Here is a 24,622-nt window from a genome sequence, read left to right on the forward strand (position 1 = left end):
ATGCCGCGTCTTGGCATGCTGCCCACACTGCCCCGAGCCCCCATAAATAGCGGCTGCCCCCGCACCCCACCTTCCTATCTCGCCCCAACGCAACCGCCTCGCATAGAGCTAGCAGCAGCGCCGCCGCAGCCCTTGAAGCGAGCCGCCCCCGTCGAATTCGCTGATTCACTGCTCCTCTGCCGTCGCGACCGCAACCCCGAGCTCCGCAAGAAGGTAAGTGTAAGGAAAATGGACCCTAGGCCCATTTACTTTGGATTTTGGTGTTTGATGACCAACACAACCAAATTGCACTAATGAATTTGCAAGTGATTGTTTTGTAGTTCAATAGGGTGCAAGATGTGACTTGGACGAAGGCAACGTGATGATCCGATGATCCACACCATAAGTAAGACCTTAGAAGCACAAGAGAAGACCCAAGATATCAAGTAAAGTCCAAGCACAAAGATAGGAACCAAGCCGTACGCAAGATCGCAAAGAAACAAGCTCACAGAAGTGACCGGACACTGGAGGAAAGTGATCGGACGCTCCGATCAAGAGGCTCGGTAAACAGGCGTCAACAGCAGTGACCGGACGCTGGACTGGACGCTGGCGGCAAAATCGATCAGACGCAGGACAGCAGAGTTCGGTCGAGTACAGAGAGGTTCCAGAGCGGCGAACTTGCGATCAGACGCTGGCAGCGTCCGATCAGTTGTTCGTGGCTCTAACGGTCGGGATGACCGGACGCGTCCGATCAGGACAACTCCAACGTCCGGTCAGTAGCAGAAAAGCAGGATTTCGTCCCCAACGGCTACTTTCTCAGCGGGGCTTATAAATACAACCCCCAACCAGCCAAATAAGATGTGTGGAGCTGAGAAAACATATCAAGGGTGTTGATATACTATTTTAGTGATCTCCACTTGCATAGTGCTTAGTGTTTCATTAGGTGATTAGCGTAGGTGCTTTGCGAAGTGCTTAGGTTGATTAGACCACCGCTTATGCGCTTGCTCTAGGTTTAGGCCTAATGTTTAGTGAGGTTTGCATACCTCTTACCACTCGATGCTTGCGCGCACCATTGTTGTACATCGGAGGGGCTTGTAGTCTTGCGGGATCACACCAACCGTGTTTGTGGTGTGGCTGCCACCGTGTACCAGAGGGAACAAGGCCCGCGACGTTTCGACCGAAATCTTGATAGTGAAGACGGCGGGGAGCATCCGGGAGAGGCTTGCCGGAAGGCACGTTGGAGACCCACTTGCGCGTGGGGAAGGCCCGAGGCTATCCACGGAGTTACCCGACCTTGAGCTTGGCCCTTGCGAGGGATTCCTTGCGAGGGGCTCCAATGAGGACTAGAGGGAAGCTTGCGCGCTTCTCGATACCTCAGTAAAAATACCAGAGTCGTCGACGGAAGTTTGCATATCTCTATCTTGTTTTTTAGCTTCCGCATTTACATTGATTATATTACTCCTTTTGTGGTAGAGATAGCAACACACTAGCAAAACCATAGTTGCACTTTTAGATAGTTTATCTTTTGCATAGGTTTTGCTAGGGTTAGAAAAAGAGGCCATAGTTTAGGAGTTAGATTTTTAAGTTGTCTAATTCACCCCCCCTCTTAGGCGTCACGGTCTCCCTTCAATTGGTATCAAAGTCAATTGGCTCAAATTTGGACCTTTAGCTTAACCACCGTTGAGCGGACGCTATTTAGAGTGGTTGGGATGGATACCTCCAGGCATTCGTACTTTGACGGCACTAACTTCCCATACTATAGAGCTAGAATGGCTTGCTACCTTGAGGTGGTTGATTTGGGAGTTTGGAGAGTCACTCGTGACGGGATGAAACCCATTAAGAATTCCGATAAACTCACGAAGAGTGATGAAAAGGAAATTCATTTCAATGCTAGAGCAAAGAATTGCTTGTTTGAATCATTTAGCATGGATGTGTTTAACCAAGTATTCATTTTAAACACGGCATATGAAATTTGGTTAAAACTTCAAGAGCTCCATGACAACACAAGTAATGTCCGTGAGCAAAAACATTGTCTAGCCAAACAAAATTATGATTCCTTTGAAATGAATGATGATGAGCTTGTTCGTGATATGTATTCTCGTTTAAATCTAATTATCAATGAGCTCCATTCTATAGGATTAACAAAGCTAGATGATGCGGACATCGTGAGAAAGATCATCTCCATGCTACCACAAAAGAAATATGCAAGCATCGTCACCATCCTTCACAACATGGAGGACTTGAGCATCATGACCCCGACCATAGTCATTGGCAAGATAGTGGTATTTGAAATGTCACGCAAGATGGGTCAAGAAGAAGCCTCTTCATCAAGCAAAGACAAAGCTCTTGCATGTGGCAAGAAAAAGAAGATGAAGGGCAAGCAAGTTGAGACAAGCTCAAGCTCAAGCTCCTCAAGTGAAGAAGAAGAAGAAGAAGAAGAAGAAGAAGAAGAAGAAGAAGAAGATGATGATGATCAATCTTCCTCCTCCACCTCCAACCTTGATGAAGAATCAATCAAACTTATCAACAAGGTGGAGAAGATGATCCAAAGGCTCAATGTCAAGGGTGTGCCCATCCAAATTCAAGATATCATCTTCACCAATCAAAGAAATGAGCAAAGAAAAAGAGGATGCTATGGATGCGGCGAGTTGGAGCACTTTGTGGAAGTTTGTCCAAACAAGCCCACACCCAAGACAAAGAAGAAGGCGTGCAAGAACCAAGCCCTCACATCAATAAGGTCATGAGATGATTCTTCAAGTGAAGAAGAACACCATCACAAGAGGCGAGGGCGTAAGCACTCATCATCAAGCTCTTCATGTGTGTGCCTTATGGCACGAGGTAACGAAAGCTCATCCTCTAGTGAGAGTGATAGTGATGATGAAATACCTTCTTATGAAGAAATTGTGCAACAAAATCTAAATTATGCTAAAGTTTGCACTAGTCAACAAAAGAAGCTCAGAAAAATAAAAGAAAAGCTAGATAGTTCACAAGAAGTACATAAATCTTTGCTTGAACAATATGAGAACTTTGCTAATCTAAATGTTGAACTATCTACTAAAATTGAGTGACTTGAGGCTAGTGCAACAACAAATGCATGCACAATCAATGATGAGCAACTTGTAAAGAAAAATGAAAAATTAAAAGAAAAGTTAGCTAGCTCACAAGATGCTTATAAAAGTTTGCTTGCTAAAATGGAAACCATGTGCAAACATTGTGATGAGCTAACTAATAAAGTTGCTAATCTTGAAGCCGTTAGTACAACCCCCACCAAGACATCTAAAAAGAAAAGTTCTACCTTTAACATGTCTAAAAAGGATGCCTCTACTTCTTGTAATGATTTATGTTTAGACTCATCTTTGTGCAACCAAATTTGTGTTGAGAAAGTTGTTGTAGATACATGCACACAAGAGGTTGCAAAGAAAAATGAGCAACTAAAGCAAGAAGTAGCTCGCCTCATCAAGGACTTAACTCAAGTGAAAGGCAAGGCTAAGCAAGTCCAACTTCATCAAGATAACACCATCAAGGGAGTGAAGAAGCTTGATGAAGGATAAATCATGGTTTGCTACATGTGCTACAAGGAAGGTCACAAGTCCTATGAGTGCAAGGTGAAGAATGGGGGAGGAGCAAAGAAGAAAGAGAAGAAGCAAACAAGCAAGCTCTCCAACACCTACACCAACAAGGTGAACAAGAAGGCCTCCACACCATACTTGCTAAAGAAGAAGAAAAATGACAAGGTGGTGGCCATCAAGGTGAACAAGCAAGCCAACAATGGCGTCAAACGCTTTTGGGTGCCAAAGAAAATCATTTCCATCATGAAGAGCACCAAAAATGTTTTGATCCCGAAAGGGAAGTGAGAAGTCCAATGGACTTCGGGGAATTTGGAGACTTGGCAAAGTGTGGATGTATTTCATGAGGTGCATCATGATGGACAAAGACATTGCCAAGTGGGTTAGTGAATACTATAAACCCAAATTCCCCTTCCCATGTTAGGTAACTAGATTCATTTTACTTCAATTGGTATTAGATTTAAATTTTCCTACAATTGATATCTTTTAGCATCTAGTTACTCTTCATGCCTAGGTTTGCATTTGCATTGTTATATATTTTATCATGGATGCACTAGGTATTTAATACGGTAGGCTTGCTCGGTTTCATTCTTCTTCCTTGGAGCAATCCTACATTGTTTAAAATTGTTTAGGAGCACGACACATAGCTTGTCCTTCAATTATTCATCTAATATGTGCCAAAGTCCAAATTGTAGATAATTTCTCTCGAATATCGCCTTCGAAAATGACTCTCACATTCATGTGATGTCATCTTTCAAGTGGTATTTTTTATTCTAAAATCAATGTGCATGTTTCCTACAAGTATTCCATACTTGTGTGCACAAATTTAGGGGGAGATTACTCTACAGGTTGGATGCTGAGACTAACATATTTTCAAGCTTATCATGTGTGTAGTAGTCTCATTGCAAAGAAAATAGAGTCCCCGGAGTTAATCATCATACTTCAAATATCCACCACCGATTGCAAGTGGTAGAAATCAAATTGATTTCTACATGTGGTATTTCTAAACCAATATCATCATGTTGATTTCATTTTGATATTTATATGCTTTGTCTGTGCATTATATAGATTAAATTCCCTTGTGCAATACTTTGCCAATTATGCATATGCTTTGCTTTCTATCATATGTATGCATATATTTAGGGGGAGCTTAGTCTTTATAATGTGAGAGTCAAATTTTATGATCTATTTCACTCTACACACAAAGGATCACAAAGTTTGACCCTCCCTTGTGCTACTAATGTCTTCCTTTTGGTGTTTGATTCCAAAGGGGGAGAATTTAGAGGACCAAAAGCAAGCATTAATTTGAATTAATGGTCCGAGAAAGGGAGGATAGTGGATTATGCATTAGCCTATGTAATAGGGAAAATTTGTAGAAAGCAAAGCTTAAATCCATAATACCACATGGGGACATGTGCAAGGGCAAGATAAGTTTTTATATAGTCTTACAAGTAGTATTTTATAGCATCATATAATCTTGCCCCTTGCATTGCATCCTAGCAAGTAGGTAGTTTTTAAATTTCAAAATTCTATTATTTGCTTGCTTTGATCGTGTTGTCATCAATCACCAAAAGGGGGAGATTATAAGGAAAATAGACCCTAGGCTCATTTACTTTGGATTTTGGTGTTTGATGACCAACACAATCAAATTGAACTAATGAATTTGCAAGTGATTGTTTTGTAGTTCAATAGGGTGCAAGATGTGATTTGGACGAAGGCAACGTGATGATCCGATGATCAACACCATAAGTAAGACCTTAGAAGCACAAGAGAAGACCCAAGATATCAAGTAAAGTCCAAGCACGAAGATAGGCACCAAGCCGTACGCAAGATCATGAAGAAACGAGCTCACAGAAGTGACCGGACGCTGGATCGGACGCTGGAGGAAAGTGAGCGGACGCTCCGATCAAAAGGCTCGACAAACAGGCGTCAGCAGCAGCGACCGAACGCTAGACCGAACGCTAGCGGCAAAATCAATCGGACGTAGGACAGCAGAGTCCGGTCGAGTACAGAGAGGTTCTAGAGCAGTGAACTTACGACCGGACGCGTCTGGTGGCAAGTGACCGGACGCTGGCAGCGTCCGATCAGTTGTTCGTGGCTCCAACGGTCGGGACGACTGAATGTGTCCGATCAGGAGGACTCCAGCGCCCGGTCAGTAGCAGAAAAGTAGGATTTTGTCCCCAACGGCTACTTTCTCAGTGGGGCTTGTAAATACAACCCCCAACCGACCAAATGAGATGTGTGGAGCTGAGTAAACATATCAAGGATGTTGATACACCATTTTAGTGATCTCCACTTGCATAATGCTTAGTGATTCATTTGGTGATTAGCGTAGGTGCTTTGCGAAGTGCTTAGGTTGATTAGACCACCGCTTATGTGCTTGCTCTAGGTTTAGGCCTAATTTTTAGTGAGGTTTGCATACCTCTTACCACTCGGTGCTTGCGCGCACCATTGTTGTATATCGGAAGAGCTTGTAGTCTTGCGAGATCACATCAACTATGTTTGTGGTGTGGCCGCCACCGTGTACCGGAGAGAACAAGGCTTGCGGCATTTTGGCCAGAAGCTTGATAGTGAAGACGGCGGGGAGCATCCGGGAGAGGCTTGCCAGAAGGCACGTCGGAGACCCACTTGCGCGTGGGGAAGGCCTGAGGCTATCCATGGAGTTACCCGATCGGGAGCTTGGCCCTTGCGAGGGATTCCTTGCGAGGGGCTCCAACGAGGACTAGGGGAAAGCTTGCGCGCTTCTCGATACCTCGGTAAAAATACCGGAGTCGTCGACAGGAGTTTGCATATCTCTACCTTGCTTTTTAGCTTCCGCATTTACATTGATTATATTACTCCTTTTACGGTAGAGATAGCAACACACTAGCAAAACCATAGTTGCACTTTTAGATAGTTTATCTTTTGCATAGGTTTTGCTAGGGTTAGAAAAAGAGGCCATAGTTTAGGAGTTAGATTTTTAAGTCGTCTAATTCACCCCTCTTAGGCGTCACGGTCCCCCTTCAGTAAGAAACCCCTGTGTGCTTCTCTTGCTTTCTCCCTTGCACTCTCTTCTCTTACCCGTGTCGTCGAAGTGCCGCCGGCGAACCCGAGCCGCTACCACGCGCACCATGTCATTTCCTCACCGCCGCAACCCCTTCTGAACCCTCCATTGAGTTTGCATCGAGCTTCTCTTGCTCCCCGACCTTTTCCTTAGCCAAACGGTGGCTGGAACATCGAAACTTGCGTTAGGTTCGTAATTTCGTAATCTACATGTTCATCCTACTGTTAGATATGTTTTCAACTTTTAAAATTTGAGGTTAAATTTAATCTATTATTTTATTAAAGAAAATCTTGTTTAAATCATATCTTCTACATTTTAGCTCTGATTTGACCTGTTCAAGTTGCACTAGATTCATTGCAACGAGTTCGCGTTAGTAACAATGTTTATCATGTCCCTATTTCTAGAATTTCATGGTTTAAACTCTAATTTGAACAATAATTATGCAACTGGATTTTATAAATAAAATATGATTTGTTTTACTTTAGTTTTATAATTCAAATCTAAATTTGACTTAATTTAATTTATATTATTTATAAAATATCTTATATATATGATGTTATATAGTTAAATGAAGCCTATAGTTTTCTTCTTATATAAAAGTAAATCTTTTGGTAGATGTATCTTTTCACTGTAGCTCCGATTAGCGTGATTTTCACGTCTGTGTTCGTAGTGACGTGTAGAACATCTTTAAAACCTTTTTACATGTTTCATATGTTTGGTGTACTGTTCTAATTTAGTTCTATTATTTGCTTCGTGTATAATTGCATGGATGCTTGTGTGGTTCTTTATGATCATGTCCAGTCGGTGAGCTTTGTGTTGGTGATATAAAAGAAGTTGGTGATCCAGAAGAAGTCCTTAATATTATTTTAAGGCAAGTATAGCATGGGATCCGAGTTTAAGGCAAGTATAGCATGAGATCTTCCTTGTTGTCCTATTTACCTTAATATCATTTTAATCATACGCATATGTCTACCTTGATTACCACTAAGGATTTCCTAGTACTTTGTACTTTATGCCTTGATTCCTATGGGGTATTGCATTGGATAGTATGATGCTAGTGCTCAACTAAAGCCATGATCTTATAACTTGACTAATGGATTATGCAATAAATACTAAAAGATGTTTTTAGCAACATGGAACAAGGGGCTAGAGCATTGGGCTATTTTATGGTGCTCTAGATTCCTCTGTAAGGACTTATCTGTAAGCGAATATCTAGGACTTACAGTACAGCTATGAGGGCTACATGGCTCTGGCTTTAGCTTAGTATGAGGACTTTTTTAGCTTGTTAGAGATTACCTTTATTGGCGTAAGAATGGCTTGCCGAATCGGGTATAGGACAACCTCTACTCTTATGTGTAAAGCCGTGATGGAATTGTGCCATTCGACAAGGGTTCCTATATATGTTTGCCGAGTGAATCTAATGGCCCTAACTTGTTAGACGAACCTTTGAAAGGCTTCATAGTGAACCCTACCGACCTTCCTTGGTAGTGGGGTCATGAGACTGATCACCTCGAATGAAAGGATAAATCACGACTTACAGTGAAAGTGTATAACCTCTGCAGAGTGTAAAACTGGTATATCAGCCGTGCTTATGGTCACGAGCGGCCTTGGACCCTTACGGAATAGATGATGAACACTGATGATACTGATGATAAAGATTGAAAGGACCTTGATGTCGTCTAGGAGGCCTAGAGGGGGGTGAATAGGCCTGTAAAAATTCAACTCGAAACTCTATTAGAACAGAGGGCGGTACTGCCGGCCTTATAGGGCGGCACTGCCGCTCTTCAAAAATAAAGCAGACAGCATTGATATTTCATAGATAGTAACCTGACCCTCTCAACTACTCAATCCTGCAACAGAAAGACAAAATCCAGTTCGAAGACTGGATACCACAGAAATCTCACACAAGAGAGGATCGAGCTATGAAACCCTAACAACAGCTAGCAAAGAGTTGAACCAGTAAGAACAAAAAGTGAAGCACGCGAGACACAAAATTTATCCCGTGGTTCAGCTCACCACCAAGGCTTGCCTAAGTCCACGTTGTTGAGGCATCCATAAAAGGATTGGCTTGCCACCAAGGCTTGCCTTGCCCTCATTCTCAAATCAAGAGAATGAACTCTTAAAGTGAGAGGTAATTTCTTAGCTGCAGGATGAGGTTACAAACCTTCCAAGGCTACCACACAAGTTGGCAAGCATAAGGGCGACGCCTAGCTAGCTAGGAGCAAGCTCCAAGAGTAACAAACCCTAGAACCGCCGACCAAACATGAACCAAATGCTCTTAGACTTTAGGAATCAGTGGATCCTCTCTAATCGAGTTTTGCTGCCTTTTCTCTCAAGTTTTGATGGTGGGAATCAAGGATTTGCTTGAGGGATGAAGGAGCAACAATGGAGGAGAGAGAGGTAAGCTTTGGTCTATTCAGTTTCGAACTCAACCGTTGGAGAAGAAGGCTCACCGTTGTGGGTCAGCCCAAATGGTATTTATACCTCTTGGGTCCCAATGGTCGTTTATGGGCGGCACTGCCGCCCTAGCAAAAATAGGTAGAATCTGGAGATTTTTGGCTGGCTGCTTTGGCTGGGTAAGAGGATATAGATCTGTAGTTTTGAGCATCTGGTTGCACAGTTGATCAACTGTCCTAGAATCCCTCTTTATAGTACAGCTTTTCCTAAACTCAAATTCAAAGCATAAAAGAATGTAAATGCCTTTGAGCTGGTTGCCACTTCATTTGGCAATTGAAAAACTTCTATTATCGAATATGTTTTGCTCATTCTCATTATACCTTGATTATGTGACTTGAACCATTTCCATACTTATGAGTTTATCTTCATGGCTTCAAGTCACTTCCACTAATGATTTGATCCTCAACACAATATGACTCCTCATAGCTTGATTAGTACCTCGACTCAATACAAGTACTCTCTTCTTCACCTTAGCCATGGTACCTCGGTCACCAAGCCATCGCTTGCCCTTCACCTTCGCTTAGTACCTCGAAGCCCTTTCCTTGCTATCTTCACCCTATCAAGCCATACTTAAGTCACATTATATTAAGCTTCCATTGAAAACCATTTCTTCAATATTTTGATCCTTGCTTGAATATTTTCTAGATATGAATGTTGAGATCAATCAAGCTTCAATTTGTCTCACATAGAGACATACATGGATCAACATCAATATGGTCAAGTCAATTCATAATTCCTTATTCCCTTCTCATTTTGGCTTGACATTCTAATTGATCTTTCATATATTCATCCATGTAAGTAAATCAATGTAGAGACCGACTTATATCCACTATACATTGTCATTTACCAAGTATATTTGCTTTCACATGATGCTATGATATCCCACAACATAAAAGTCATTTTATTGATTCCATTTGCATTGTTGTCTTTTGCTTGAACTAGATTGCTTCCAAAAACTTCCAATACAACAATACACAGTTTGGCATTCACTTTAACACAATGTGGCATATCATTAAGTTTGCCTACTAGTGGAACCTTGTATATACTTGTTAATACACAACCCACAAGTATATGCAATAAACTTAATTTCCTGTTCAACACTTAGCAAACTTAGTAGACCTTTAATTGTGTTGTCATTCAATTTATCAAAACCCACTAAAGGGCTAGATGCACTTACAATCTCCCCCTTTTTGGTGATTGATGACAACACAACTAAAGCTTACAAGAGATTGATAAACATTAAGATTTTGAATCCTATTATATAGTGAGCTCCCCCTAAATGTGTGCATTGAAGGAATTCAAATTTTGGCATCAAATGCCAAATGCACATATTTAAGATGAAGTGTGGGAACTCTCCAATATCTTGGCATCCATGGGGTGCAAGGTGTAACATGATAACCATGATGCTCATGATAGTTCATGCACTCAAAGATTGCTAACCTACAGAGGGCGGCACTGCCGCACCAGAGAGCGGCACTGCCGCACTTGCCTGACCAGCACAGGAGAAAACAAGCATCACTCAAGGTATGAATGCCACACACTAGCATAAATGGTCCTTATCAAGAGCATCAATTTAAACTATCCTTGCACATACCACAATAATATTTTTTTAAATCTTATATGTATGCCTCTCCTTTACCCCTTTCCATCCTCATATCAATCTCTCTCCCCTTACATTCTCCCCCAATATTTCTCCCCCTTTGGTATTAATCTCCAAAAAGGATCTCTCCACCAAAAGGAAGAAATGTTGGTCGATAAGTGAGGGCAAGAGTAGGTAAAAGTTTAGCATATAGGATTTCTCACCTATTTTCTACCAAACAAAGTATGCAACTTTTAGGTCAAGATTCTTGAGAGGTTAGCATATTTGGCTCATGCCTCACTTAGATGATAGTATAACATGAGACAAACTCATGCCATCACCACAAGAGGTATCAACCAAATATCTAAAGAATTCTCTAATCACCACCACAAGAACAAACTTATGGTGTGACTCAAAAATTGCATACACATGCACACACTAGCATGTAAAGGCCTAGATACACAAAGGTAACACATGAGTTCATGGAGCGATATACCTTTGTTCTAAGCCTCATAATCTCCACCATGAAGATGATTTCAATACTTGGATTTAGTGCTTTGATGGGACTAGTACTTCTTTATGCAAGATAATTTCATTTGTGCCCATCTCTCATCATCATCATTTTCAAGGAGATATCATAAACTTGTGCTTGATATCAATTGAAAGTCCATTGCTAGCTCTTGTTGTCATATTGAGATATCAGCTGAAGACATATTTCTTGATATACCAAGTTAAAGATTATCAATCAATACCAATTGAAATATGATCTTCATAATTTTGACACCAATTGAGAGAGTCTTCACAAGGCTTTGTAATGTTTTGGTCGTCAGCAGCTAGCCCAGGGGCCATGGGATGAGTATATATACACCCAAAACCAAAACTAGCCATTGGAGTTCAAAAACTAGCCATCAAGACCTGTATAGGTGCGGCACTGCCGCCCTTATGCGCGGCACTGCCGCAGCTCTCAGAATCAGCACAGGTCACCTCATGGAAAATGTCATATCTCTTTACTCCGAACTCTGTTTTTAGTGATCTTGAACTTTCTGGAAAGCTTGTTTCAAGAGCTATCTAGCCCAACCAAGAGAAATCCCAAAGATCAACAAGTGCGAGTGTTGTTCTATTGAAAGGATCTTCACTAGTTGATGCCAATTGGAATGAATGTCCGTATCTCATAATGTCACCTTTTGTAATTAGGACACCTGCAACCTGTATATCATCCTCATTTTTCGATTCCCTGCTTGTCATCTCGATAAATCTCATTAGAGCTTACAAAAGATATAAAATCTAAACTGAGATTTTCGAACCATGGGTGTAGGAGCCTCCTCCTAAATATGTGAATAGAGATTTGAATTCTCAATTTGGCATGAAAGGCCACAATTCACATTTTAGGTGTGATGGGAACCTCCCTCTACATCCATGCCTACTGTGGGGTGCTAAACAAAGTGTCACAGGAATAAGAGTGATGCATATGATAGGTTATATTAGTTCAAGCACACAAGACTCTGGCTAATACAGCACAGGGCAGCACTACCGGCCACAGAGGGTGGCACTGCCGTCCTGACTATATCAGTCAGGTAGCAATCAGATTCCTACAGCAGATCATACGAATATAAAACAATCTAAACTCAAAATATGACAAGCTAAAACAGTAACCATGAATACATGTCCATATCCAAAGCAAAATTAGTCACAAAGTAGCATATTTCATAAAATAGAGTTTTGAGCAACTCTCAAACTCACAATCTAACAACTACTCTCATCGGATCTGGACATTTGATGTTGCCTAGGAAATGCTCATAAAGACAAGAGATAGCATTAAATTGCACAAGAGAATTTCACAACTAGTGATCATTTTGGATGTGGAAGGCATGTAGATCACTAATTGCAAAACCTTATAACATAGACTAAATTCCCTTTTTTTATAGTGCATACATATACATGTGGAAGGCAAGAACATAGGCACTTTTGGTCAATTAAGTCCAAACAAGGGAATTTAAGCTATATTATGGAGAGTAGCTACTTAAGAGATAAAAATACAATCCAAATGAATATGAGAGATAACCAATTTGGATTGAGTCAATGTAGCATACTCATGAGAGACTCATTCTCAGCAAGAGACTACACAAATTCACTAGAAGAAAAGGTTAGTCTTAAAAGACACAAGGCATAGGATGGGCTCACCCTTAATATGTGCATCAAGTGCTTGAATTACTTGTGAAATGCACTAGAATCGGTTTAAGAGTCGAGGGAAGTTCATCCTATATCTTGGTCAAGGCATGATAAATTTGCAACAATTGAAATTATGCCAAGGAAACATACCACCACCAAGGTAGATAGATCACCACATAAATTTTCATCGATATGACCATCATAGGTGAGACTTCAATGATTTGGATGGCTATAGTTCTCACTTGATGAAATGTGGTAAAACTGCGCTCATGTGATCATCCAGGATCCATATTAGTTTCCTAGTTCTTTCTTTACCTAGAGCAACTCACACAGAGAGCAAAGGTAAAATTCATGAAATTTGCAAGTTATGAACTAGGAGTTACCACTCTTTGTTGATAAGATCCCAGAAGATCAATGGGATGGATCATAGGTACTTGATGAGCACTTAGAGAGGAAAAATAGCAATGAAAGCCCACTCTTCAATTGTTTTCTCCATCTCATCCAAATCTAGGTCCATTTAAAGGATTGGGACATTCAACATTTAAACCAGGAGCACTTGGTTTATAAAGACCGAGACCTCCTAGAATAATTGTGAAACACCTAGAGAATCCAAAGGAACTACCCATCCTCCTTTTTCCATGTGTGGGATGGCACATCAAACACTTGAAAGAAACCAATAATCCCACAAGATATAGGCTAAGCTCCCCCTAAATTTGTGCATACAAGAGTACACAAAGTTCACTTAAGCACGTTAACAATATGAGGTCAAGGGAGTGACTTGCACTATACTTCAACTGATTTGAACTCATTGAAACTGCTTGCAAATCAATAGTCTCAGCTGATTACTTCTTGTTCCAACTAGTTTCAATCACTTGCTGCTGCTTGTGCTCTGATTGCAACTTATTTGGACCCTTGTGTGAGTTCTTTTCTTTCATTGAAATTCCTTTAGACCAAATTTATATTTCTCATATTTGCTGATTCTTCATGACCAACTTGAGAGCTAACTCAATCTTGTTGCCACAATGCAATCCAATTCCATTCAGTCAGTTTTCATATTCTGTCATCCTTAGAAAAAAAATCCATATCTCTCAGATCACTAGCCCAATATGCATGAAAATTGGTAGAGATCTTCATCTATGAGTCCTCTAACTTCTCTAAAAAAATAGATCATTTGAACTCCATTTGGTCAGTGAAAATAATTTTCTACCATAACTGCTCAAATCTGAAACTGCACTGTTGAAGCTGACAGAAACCAACTCAAAACTGATTTTCTTCCAAACCAATCTTCATACCAATTGTACAGCAACAAGTACTAGATGTGTATAGCATGCTCACAAAGTTTTAGGTCAATTTATCAGCATTTGAATCTCCAAATCGATGCTTGAAGGCAGTCAACTCAGATTTGCAATTTTCTGGACAGATTTGATGATCGATGATTCTTCTTCTTTTTCTGTCCAATCTTTGAGGAGATTTTAGTTGAGAATACATACAAGATGTTATATCCATTCAGTCCTCTCATCAACACTCGTAATCTTGTGAATTCTTCCTATATAGCTTATTCGAATCAACCTCAAACTTGATTCAAGCGAAATTGAAACTTTTGATCTAAATGGTCTTTAGCAGCAACATCTTTCTTTAGGTGAAGAATAACCTTTAAGCTTGTGAATTAAATTAGCACAACATCTTCTTATTGATTTTCTATAAATAAGCTCAATCACAAGAAGACATTAGTAACACAAGCACTAGTTTTCCATTTAGTAACCATTTATATGTGGATGACAAGTGGGTTACCAAAATGGAGAAACCTCATAACATGGACTAAATCTCCCTTGATGTCTCATGCACATTCTTTTGAGTGGAATGGAAATGTAAATGTGCATGGTTGGTCATTTAAGTCCAAAGGGTAGATTTAAGCCATATTATGGTGAGTGGCTAACATAGACAAATCTAATCCAAATTAGCTAGAGAGAAAATACATCACATGGTTTTGGATTGATAGCCTTCATATAATAGCACACTCTATTTGAGAAACACATTCTCATTTAGTGAGACTACATAAATCACTTAGAGAGAAAGATTAGTCTCACAACTCTAGCCATAGATTAAAATCTCCTTTTTATAAGTGCTCTAAGTATTTGAATTTCTCACATAGCACTTTATTCATTTAAGAACTTGAGATTTTCACTCTATGTCTAGGTCATGACAACAATAGTGTAATCAATTTGAACTATGCCAAGAGATACTCACAACCATTATAGCATGTAGATGCCCATAAGATGAGAATGAGAATTTGGCAATCTAACACATGACAAGATTCCATCAAGTAGGAAGTTCTTGACTTGTGAGTAATAAGTCTCTTTACTTGACTTGAGCTTGATTCTTTATTCTTGGCCATTTTGAAATCTACTTGTATCCTCCAATGTGTACCAAGATTCCAAATCCATCAAACCAACTCATAATGTGCACGAACATAAACTTGCTTCATCTTGTTTTTCTTGGTTTGAAGTCCACAAAGGAAAGTCAAGTCACCTATGTTGCTTGATGTGGATGATCAATTCAATTTTGATCATATTTCTATTCTATGACCAGCAACCAATGAATATCCTCAAGTGCTTCTATTATCCTAAGTGGCTACACAAGACACAAAGGAGTTTAGTTTCAAATAAATTGCACTTGAGATTTAGATGTTACCACCCTTCTTGATTGTAATGGATGTGGTGGTCTTTTCATCTTCATCTTACACATATGAAGGTTGTAGATTTGTCCACGAACTAGAGTGAAGTCAGCTGCTACTATGTAGGAGGGACGGCACTGTCGCCCTTGGGTGTGGCACTGCCGCCCTACTGATTTGCAGCAGGGGTGTGCTGCACCTCTGCATCAGAGTTGTCAGCGGAATTTGGTACAGCAGCAACTTGAGGAGCTTCCACTTTTGTAGCATGTACTTCTTGTGGTCTTATATCACCAATGGCCATTTTCTTGATTGCTCCACAAGGTGGTTCCTTATTACCTACAACATGAATAAGATCTTGCTCTACTAGAGAGCCATTAAAAGCATCATATGGCAAATGATTCACTTAGACTTGAAGTACTCTAGCCACTTTTAATAATTCACAAGCACACATATATTTGTGAACTATTAGAGACTACACACGTCAAGTGGCTAGCTAGCAAGGGTTAGGTACTAGTTACCGAGGTGAATATGAAGTTTGAAGTATTTCCATAGATTCATCTTCGGGTCAACCATATAAGAATATATAATGTGAATTGATTGATAGCTTGAGTGAATATTTTCAATCAACTTGCTCAAGCACCCCGAAGCTTCATATCACCTTCAAGTACCTACAACACTTACTAAGCACAATTTAGTACCCAAACTATGTTGGGTCCATTATGGTTAGTCACAAGAGACTTAGGCACCCAAATGGCCTGTGTGCTAGCACATGGTGAACCAATCACCTTTCTAGCACAAGTGTCATTTTTGGGCCTCCTAAGCATATTTAAATCAATTGACAAGTTGAGCTTAGAAGTGTTACCCATGGGACAATCCTTACTTAAATGTCCCTTTCCTTTGCAAGTGTAGCATAGGTGGTTCTTGTTCTTTCTAGCCTTCTCTTCTTGCACTTTGCTTGCTACCTTGCTAATGAACCTCTTTGTTGATGATGACAAGCCTTCACTTTTCTTATTAGGACATGAGCCAATTTCATGTCCCTTCTCATGACAACCATAACACTTCCTCTTGCTTCTTCTTGTCTTGTTCTTTGGAAGTGTGGCTTGATCATCGACCTTGTTGGAACACATAGAAGCATTGTGTCCCATGTTGGAGAACTTGACATGAGCCATCTTCTTCTTCTCTTGGATCTTGCTCAAGCCCTTCTCTTCTTTCTTCAAGGGGCAATCTCTGACATGGTGACTGTCTTTCTTGCACTTGAAGCAAGTGATGAGAGTCTTCTTTGATTGATGTTGCGCCTTGATGGCCTTGGGAACTTTCCTGTTCTATCCAGGTGCGGCACTGACGCCCTTAGGGTGCGGCACTGCCGCAGTCTGTGCAGCTGGCTGAACTACTGCATTCTGGACAGATTGCATTTCTTTAAGTATCCCCTTCACTTTGCCATTGTTGGACTTGTAACCCTTTTGATAAGGCTTGATGCATGCATCGGTTGATCCCTTCTCAAGCTTCTTCACCATGTCTTCATGGTTATCTTGAGAAGGTTGAGCATTGCACTTGCCCTTCCATTGAATCAAGTCCCTTTTTAGCATTTCAACTTTTTCCTTGAGCTGTTCGTTTTCTTTTGCAATGAAATCATCACAAGTTTCTACAATTACATGCTCAACGGAAGGTTGGCTTGCTTGAGAGCAACACATGTTAGCACATGATAAAATAGATGAAACTTGCGTATATGTGCATTTGTGAGTGTGAGGTTGGTATGATTTTACCGTTGTTACCACAACCTCATGAGCCACTTCTAGCATGAGATGAGACTCCATAAGCTTCTCATGAGAGCATAAAAGCCCATCATGACTTTCTTGCAAAGTCTCATTTTTGCTAGTAAGCCTTTCCAACTTGTCTTTGAGCATATAATTCTGATCTTCTAATTAAGCAACACAAGATAGAGAGTTAATAGTATGAGTTTGCTCAATTAACAAGTTTTCATACCTTTGGACCAAGCTAGCATGAGAGCACTTAAGCTTTTCATGTTTTTTGGTCAACTTCTCCAAGCATTTGATCTTTTCAACAAGAAGCTCTTCTTGCTTGTAGAGATCTTCTTCTTGCTCTTGGATCTTCTCTATGAACTTGATCACTATCAACTTGTCTTTCTTGCTTAGACGTGCAAGGTGTTGATTGATCTCACCATCATCACTACCACTGTCACTGTCACTGTCACTATCACTCTCACTTGCCACTTTCTTCTCTTTCTTTGCCATGAGACCGATATGTGAAGTGGTATAGAGAGTTGAGCTTCTTGGTAAGGTGGATTCATCATTTGGCTTCCATCGATCACAAGCTTCTTCTTCCTTCAAAGTGTTAGTCTCACAAGAACTAAAGAAAGTAGAAGTACCACATGTAAAAATATTGTTCTCACCAACTATTTCATTACCATCCAATAAGTCATATGTTGGCGAGGAAGTGGATGTGGCATGATCAAATAGGCCTTTTGAGAGAATCACTTGAGGCTCATCATTTGTTGATGAAGTTGAGCATTCCTCAAGTGGTTTTTCCAATGAGAGGTTGCTCTCCTCACATTTGGAGTTGCCATACATTTCCTTGAGCGTCGTCCAAATGATATGAGCATCACCAAGTGGTTTATCATCTCCAAATATGACATCATCAAGTACATCTTCACTCAAAGCACTAAATAAGACATTAGCAGCTTGAGCATTGAGTTGTAAGCATTTCACTTTCTCTCTAGATAAGTAGATCAAATCATCATGAGGAGGTGAAATGCTCACATCTACAATCTACTCTATTTGAGGACCCATGGTCCTAAAAACATCAAGCACACTAGCAGACCAAGATGTATAATTTGAGCCATCTAAAAGTAAAAGTTCTAGAGATACCTCCTCACTTGTCGACATCGTTCTCTCAAGGCGGTTAAGCCCAAAATTGAGAGCCAGGCTCTGATACCAATTGAAAGGACCTTGATGTCATCTAGGAGGCCTAGAGGGGGGGTGAATAGGCCTGTAAAAATTCAACTCAAAACTCTGTTAGAACAGAGGGCGGCACTGCCGGCCTTATAGGGCGGCACTGCCGCTCTTCAAAAATAAAGCAGACAGCGTTGATATTTCACAGATAGTAACCTGACCCTCTCAACTGCTCAATCCTGCAACAGAAAGACAAAATCTAGTTCGAAGACTGGATACCACAGAAATCTCACACAAGAGAGGATTGAGCTACGAAACCCTAACAACAGCTAGCAAAGAGTTGAACCAGCAAGAACACAAAGTGAAGCACGCGAGACACAAAATTTATCCTATGGTTCAGCTCACCACCAAGGCTTGTCTAAGTCCACGTTGTTGAGGCATCCATAAAAGGATTGGCTCGCCACCAAGGCTTGCCTTGCCCTTGTTCTCAAATCAAGAGAATGAACTCTTGAAGTGAGGGGTAATTTCTTAGCTGCAGGATGAGGTTACAAACCTCCCAAGGCTGCCACACAAGTTGGCAAGCACAAGGGCGACGCCTAGCCGGCTAGGAGCAAGCTCCAAGAGTAACAAACCCTAGAACCGCCGGCCAAACATGAACCAAATGCTCTTAGACTTTGGGAATCAGTGGATCTTCTCTCCAATCGAGTTTTGCTGCCTTTTCTCTCAAGTTTTGATGGTGGGAATCAAGGATTTGCTTGAGAGATAAAGGAGCAACAGTGGAGGAGAGAGAGGTGAGCTTTGGTTTGTTCAGTTTTGAACTAAACTATTGGAGAAGAAGGCTCACCATTGTGGGTCGGCCCAAATGGTATTTATACCTCTTGGGTCCCAACGGTCATTTATGGGTGGCACTGCCGCCCTAGCCAAAACAGGTAGAATCTGGAGATTTTTGGCTGGCTGCTTTGGCTGGGTAAGAGGATATAGATCTGTAGTTTTGAGCATCTGGTTGCACAGTTAACCAACTGTCCTAGAATCCCTCTTTATAGTACAGCTTTTCCTAAACTCAAATTCAAAGCATAAAAGAATGTAAATGCCTTTGAGCTAGTTGCCACTTCATTTGGCAATTGAAAAACTTCTATTATCGAATATGTTTTCCTCATTCTCATTATACCTTGATTATGTGACTTGAACCATTTCCATACTTATGAGTTCATCTTCATGGCTTCAAGTCACTTCCACTAATGATTTGATCCTCAACACAATATGACTCCTCATAGCTTGATTAGTACCTCGACTCAATGCAAGTACTCTCTTCTTCACCTTAGCCATGGTACCTCGGTCGCCAAGCCGTCGCTTGCCCTTCACCTTCGCTTAGTACCTCGAAGCCCTTTCCTTACTATCTTCACCCTATCAAGCCATACTTAAGTCACATTATATTAAGCTTCCATTGAAAACCATTTCTTCAATATTTTGATCCTTGCTTGAATATTTTCTAGATATGAATGTTGAGATCAATCAAGCTTCAATTTGTCTCACATAGAGACATACATGGATCAACATCAATATGGTCAAGTCAATTCATAATTCCTTATTCCCTTCTCATTTTGGCTTGACATTCCAATTAACCTTTCATATATTCATCCATGTAAGCAAATCAATGTAGAGACCGGCTTATATCCACTATACATTGTCATTTACCAAGTATGTTTGCTTTCACATGATGCTATGATATCCCACAACATAAAAGCAATTTTATTGATTCCATTTGCATTGTTGTCTTTTGCTTGAACTAGATTGCTTCCAAAAACTTCCAATACAACAATACACAGTTTGGCATTCACTTTAACACAATGTGGCATATCATTAAGTTTGCCTACTAGTTGAACCTTGTATATACTTGTTAATACACAACCCACAAGTATATGCAATAAACTCAATTTCCTGTTCAACACTTAGCAAACTTATTAGACCTTTAATTGTGTTGTCATTCAATTTACCAAAACCCACTAAAGGGCTAGATGCACTTACAAAGATGCTCATTAATGGTTAATTGTTTATGCTATTCATTATTCATGTTTACCTGATCATGTGTTTATATGGGCTTATGAATAAACTTGTTGCCACCCAATTGCTAAAAGATGACTCATTAAAGGCTAATCGCAGTTAAACCAGTGTCAGCCTTTTGAGCTTCATGAACCCCATGTTATATTTGTTGAGTACGACATGTACTTACGCTTGTTTTATTTTTCAATTATTTGGATTAAAATCCCGGATGTACCAGATTGCTAGAGTTTGGAGAAATTAGTCTTGTGATCAACCAGTGAGTTGTCAGTGTGGAATTGAAGTCTTCACCCGAAGATTGGAGTTGTCTTTCCGCTGTTTGTTGTCTAAGGTTATATCATTTATACTAAGAAAATTATATATTGAGCATTGTCTTTCGATATTACCCTTATTTGTAGTTATATGTGAGATTTGACTTTCTGGGCTTACATATAGTGTTTATCTGGTTTTGTTTTTGAAACCGGATGCTACAATTAACCATGTCCAACTCTAGAACTATTTTGAAATTTCTTCCAGCATGGTGTTATGGTTGCTTTTGGTCCTTGTTCACAGCTTCCAAACATTCGTTGGCATCAGTCTTCAAATGGGTCAAATACTGCTCCTGCTTGTCTCGATGCAAAAAGAAAAAAGGTTGTGAAGTCACGCCGCCCTGCCCGTCAGATATGTGGATGATTGGTGAAAATATTCTCAGTTCACTCTCGCCTTTATTAAAATCAAGCCATCCAACAAAGACATTCCAAACTGAACTCTCTATGCGAGTGTCGTGGTTTAATGACCATGCATGCTTTGTACATGCACAGATTTCATGTCTACCTACCCTACAGCTCAATTCAGAAAAGGTAGCAATGTTTCATTGTTACCCTCAGATTAGTTATGTTCATTATCGAATTAAGCACCGCTGACACCACGATGTACTGTTGACACCACGCAGATGGACCACTCTAAGAGAGCAAGCAAAGAGAAGACCAGAGTAGCCAAAGCTTGAGGAAGACATAAAACTCATTTCCCCTCTTAATTGAAAGGCAGAGCTCCTGCCATCTTTTTCAAAAAAAAACTTGAGGAAGACATGCAACTTAACCTTGATAAAGGATTGATGTATATGTATCAGCTGTCTATATAAGCATGGATTAGAGCTATTCATACTCTGTGTCCATGTTTTTCATCTTAGTTTTTCAATGCCACCTATGAAATTAGGGCAAAAGTGCTCATGAAAAGGCCTAGAATAGCTTGAGGGGGAAACTCATGAGCCAGGCTACCCATGCATCAACCAAGGTGATTCCACAAGTCAAAAGTACACAAAGAGTTCACTTCTAGCTAATGGAATGATATAAGATAGGAAATTTCCTTGATTTTTAATACAAATGCAAAACTTTATGAACGACACCTTTTCAGAAATATGAAAATTTTCTAAACCTGTCTAATACCAACAAATTCAAAGTCAGCAGCGTTTTGTTAGTTACCGACCAATCTCCTAATGAGTCAGTGACCATCCCTGACAGTTTCAGACTGGCACATTATCTTCAGTCTTATGTTTATATTGGTAAATGCCAAAGCGTTGCAATGGGAGCCACAAAAAAATGTCAATATTTTGTCTTGCCCGGATATCCTCTTCAAGCGGGAAAAAAAATCTGGGTTCATGTTTAAGTATAGCTAGATTTTTCTATAGCCAGATATGCCAATGGCGATTACTTCATTTAAGTTGTTTGGCAAGTATTTATTAATAAGTGAACCAAGGGCAGTAGTAACATTTCATATCTTAAACCCGAAAGAGAAAGTGAAAGATTAAGAAAATGCGTTTATTCAATATCTATAGTCCTTTTATTCTCAGACAAGACAATATCTTTAGAGCTCATGAATCGATGTACAGGATAGATTATAACATATATACAAGGAATATAATATTGACCTATTGATATATAGTGAACATTATTATTAATGTATACTGATTTGTGTAAAATTTATAGATAAACAAAAGAGGGATATACCATTGAGAAAATTCCTTGATTGCCACTGAAATCTATATCAATCCCTTCACTGCCATCCAAAATTAAGAGCTCCCTTCATTGCCATCCGTTCTAATTTTTTCGTTCCTTCGTTGCCACTACGGTTACACAGCAGTCACGGCGTGACTTTAGTGCTCATACCCGACGTCCAGGAACAATCCGACGGTTCAAAGAAAAGGTTGTTTTCAGTATCCGGCTTCGCATCGCTACCCGGCCACCTCCCGCGTGCTCCGCCTGTCGCTCGACGGGCTCGCGCTGTCCGGCCGCATGCCCCGGGGCCTCGACCGCCTTCCCGTGCTCCAGGACCTCTCCCTCGCCCGCAACAACCTCTCCGGCGCGCTCCCGCAGGGCCTCTCCCTCCTCGCCTCCCTCCGCTCACTCGACTCTCCTACAACGCCTTCTCCGGCGCGCTCCCCGGCGACGCCGCGCGCCTCGCCTCCCTCCGCTACCTCGACCTCACCGGCAACGCCTTCTCCAGCCCGCTCCCGCCGGCCTTCCCGCCCACGCTCCGGTTCCTGGTCCTGTCCGGCAACCAGTTCTCCAGCCCCATGCCGGAGGGGCTGGCGGCCAAGAGCCCGCTCCTGCTCCACCTCAACGTGTCCGGCAACCAGCTCTCCGGCTTGCCCGACTTCGCCGGCGCGCTCTGGCCGCTCGAGCGCCTGCGCACGCTCGACCTGTCACACAACCAGTTCTCGGGCCCCGTCACCGACGGCATTGCTAGGCTCCACAACCTCAAGACCCTCAGCCTTAGCGGCAACCGGTTCTTCGGCGCCGTCCCGGCGGACATCGGCCTGTGCCCGCACCAAAGCACCATTGATCTTCTGCACCGTCCCGACGTCCCCGCTTGGCTTGGCAAGCTGGCCGCGGTGCAGCACCTGGACTTATCCGACAACGCGCTCACCGGAAGCTTGCCGGACTCGCTTGGCGACCTCAAGGCGCTCAAGTACCTGAGACTGTCCAGGAACCAGCTCTCCGGGATCGTCCCGGCCTCCACGTCCATGTCCATGAACACGCTGCTGAGCAAGGCGACGGAGATCGGGCGCGGCGCGTTCGGCACGGTGTACCGCGCGCCCATGGGCGACGGGCGGGTGGTGGCGGTGAAGAAGCTGGTGGCGGCGAACATGGTGCGGTCGCGCGAGGAGTTCGAGCTGGAGGTGCGTGTGCTGGGGAAGGCGCGGCACCCGAACCTGCTGCCGCTCAAGGGCTACTACTGGACGCCGCAGCTGCAGCTGCTGATCACGGACTACGCGGCGCACGGCAGCCTGGAGGCGCGGCTCCACGGCGTCGGCGGCGGGGCGGAGTTGCCGCCGATGACGTGGGAGGAGCGGTTCCGCGTGGTGTCCGGGACATCCCGGGCGCTGGCGCACCTGCACCAGGCGTTCTGGCCGCCGCTGGTCCACTACAACGTGAAGCCGAGCAACATCTTCCTGCTGGACGCGGAGTGCAACCCGGCGGTGGGCGACTTCGGGCTGGCGCGGCTGCTGCCGGGGAAGCTGGCGGACGGCGGGATGGGGTACGTTGCGCTGGAGCTGGCGTGCCAGAGCCTGCGTGTGAACGAGAAGTGCGACATCTACGGGCTGGGCGTGCTGATCCTGGAGCTGGTGACGGGGCGGCGCGCCGTGGAGTACGGGGACGACGACGTGGTGGTGCTCATGGACCAAGCGCGCGTCCTGCTGGAGCACGGCAACGCGCTGGAGTGCGTGGACCCGGGCATGGGTGGTCAAGTCCCGGAGGAGGAGGTGCTGCGGGTGCTCAAGCTGGGCATGGTGTGGAGGAAAATGTGTTGCCACAGAAAATGTGTTGCTTAGGTTGAATCCAGGTGTTGCTGGATCAACGGATTTGTGTTGAATCCTTGGTGCCATATACATCTAAACAAGAGAATCCATTTAAAGAAAACTTCTGTCTAGTCTGCTTGAAATATATGAAGTACAGATTGGCCCTTGAAAATCACTTCTTTCTAAACCAAGTCCTTTTATTTCATTTGGTTTTTTTATATTAAATGCTTAGATTAGGTAGGAGGAAATTTAATTTTTATTCCAATAAAGTAGACATCATAATTCTTTATTATATGTTGCAGTAGCACTTGTAAATATTTATCATTAGATCACATATATTTTTCAAAGTCAAAAGATCAACCATACAAAAGCTAGCAACTATGTAAATTTTTAAGTCTTTATAATTTTTTTTG

The 24,622-nt window shown here is 41.9% G+C and overlaps 1 pseudogene; it reads left to right on the forward strand.

Annotated features, from left to right (window-relative positions):
* Positions 1 to 24,242, forward strand: LOC136488037 (probably inactive leucine-rich repeat receptor-like protein kinase At3g28040; annotated as a pseudogene).
* Positions 24,243 to 24,622: the final 380 nt, after the last annotated feature.

The sequence above is a fragment of the Miscanthus floridulus genome, chromosome 10, assembly GCF_019320115.1.
Source record: "Miscanthus floridulus cultivar M001 chromosome 10, ASM1932011v1, whole genome shotgun sequence".
Taxonomy (NCBI): Eukaryota; Viridiplantae; Streptophyta; class Magnoliopsida; order Poales; family Poaceae; genus Miscanthus; species Miscanthus floridulus.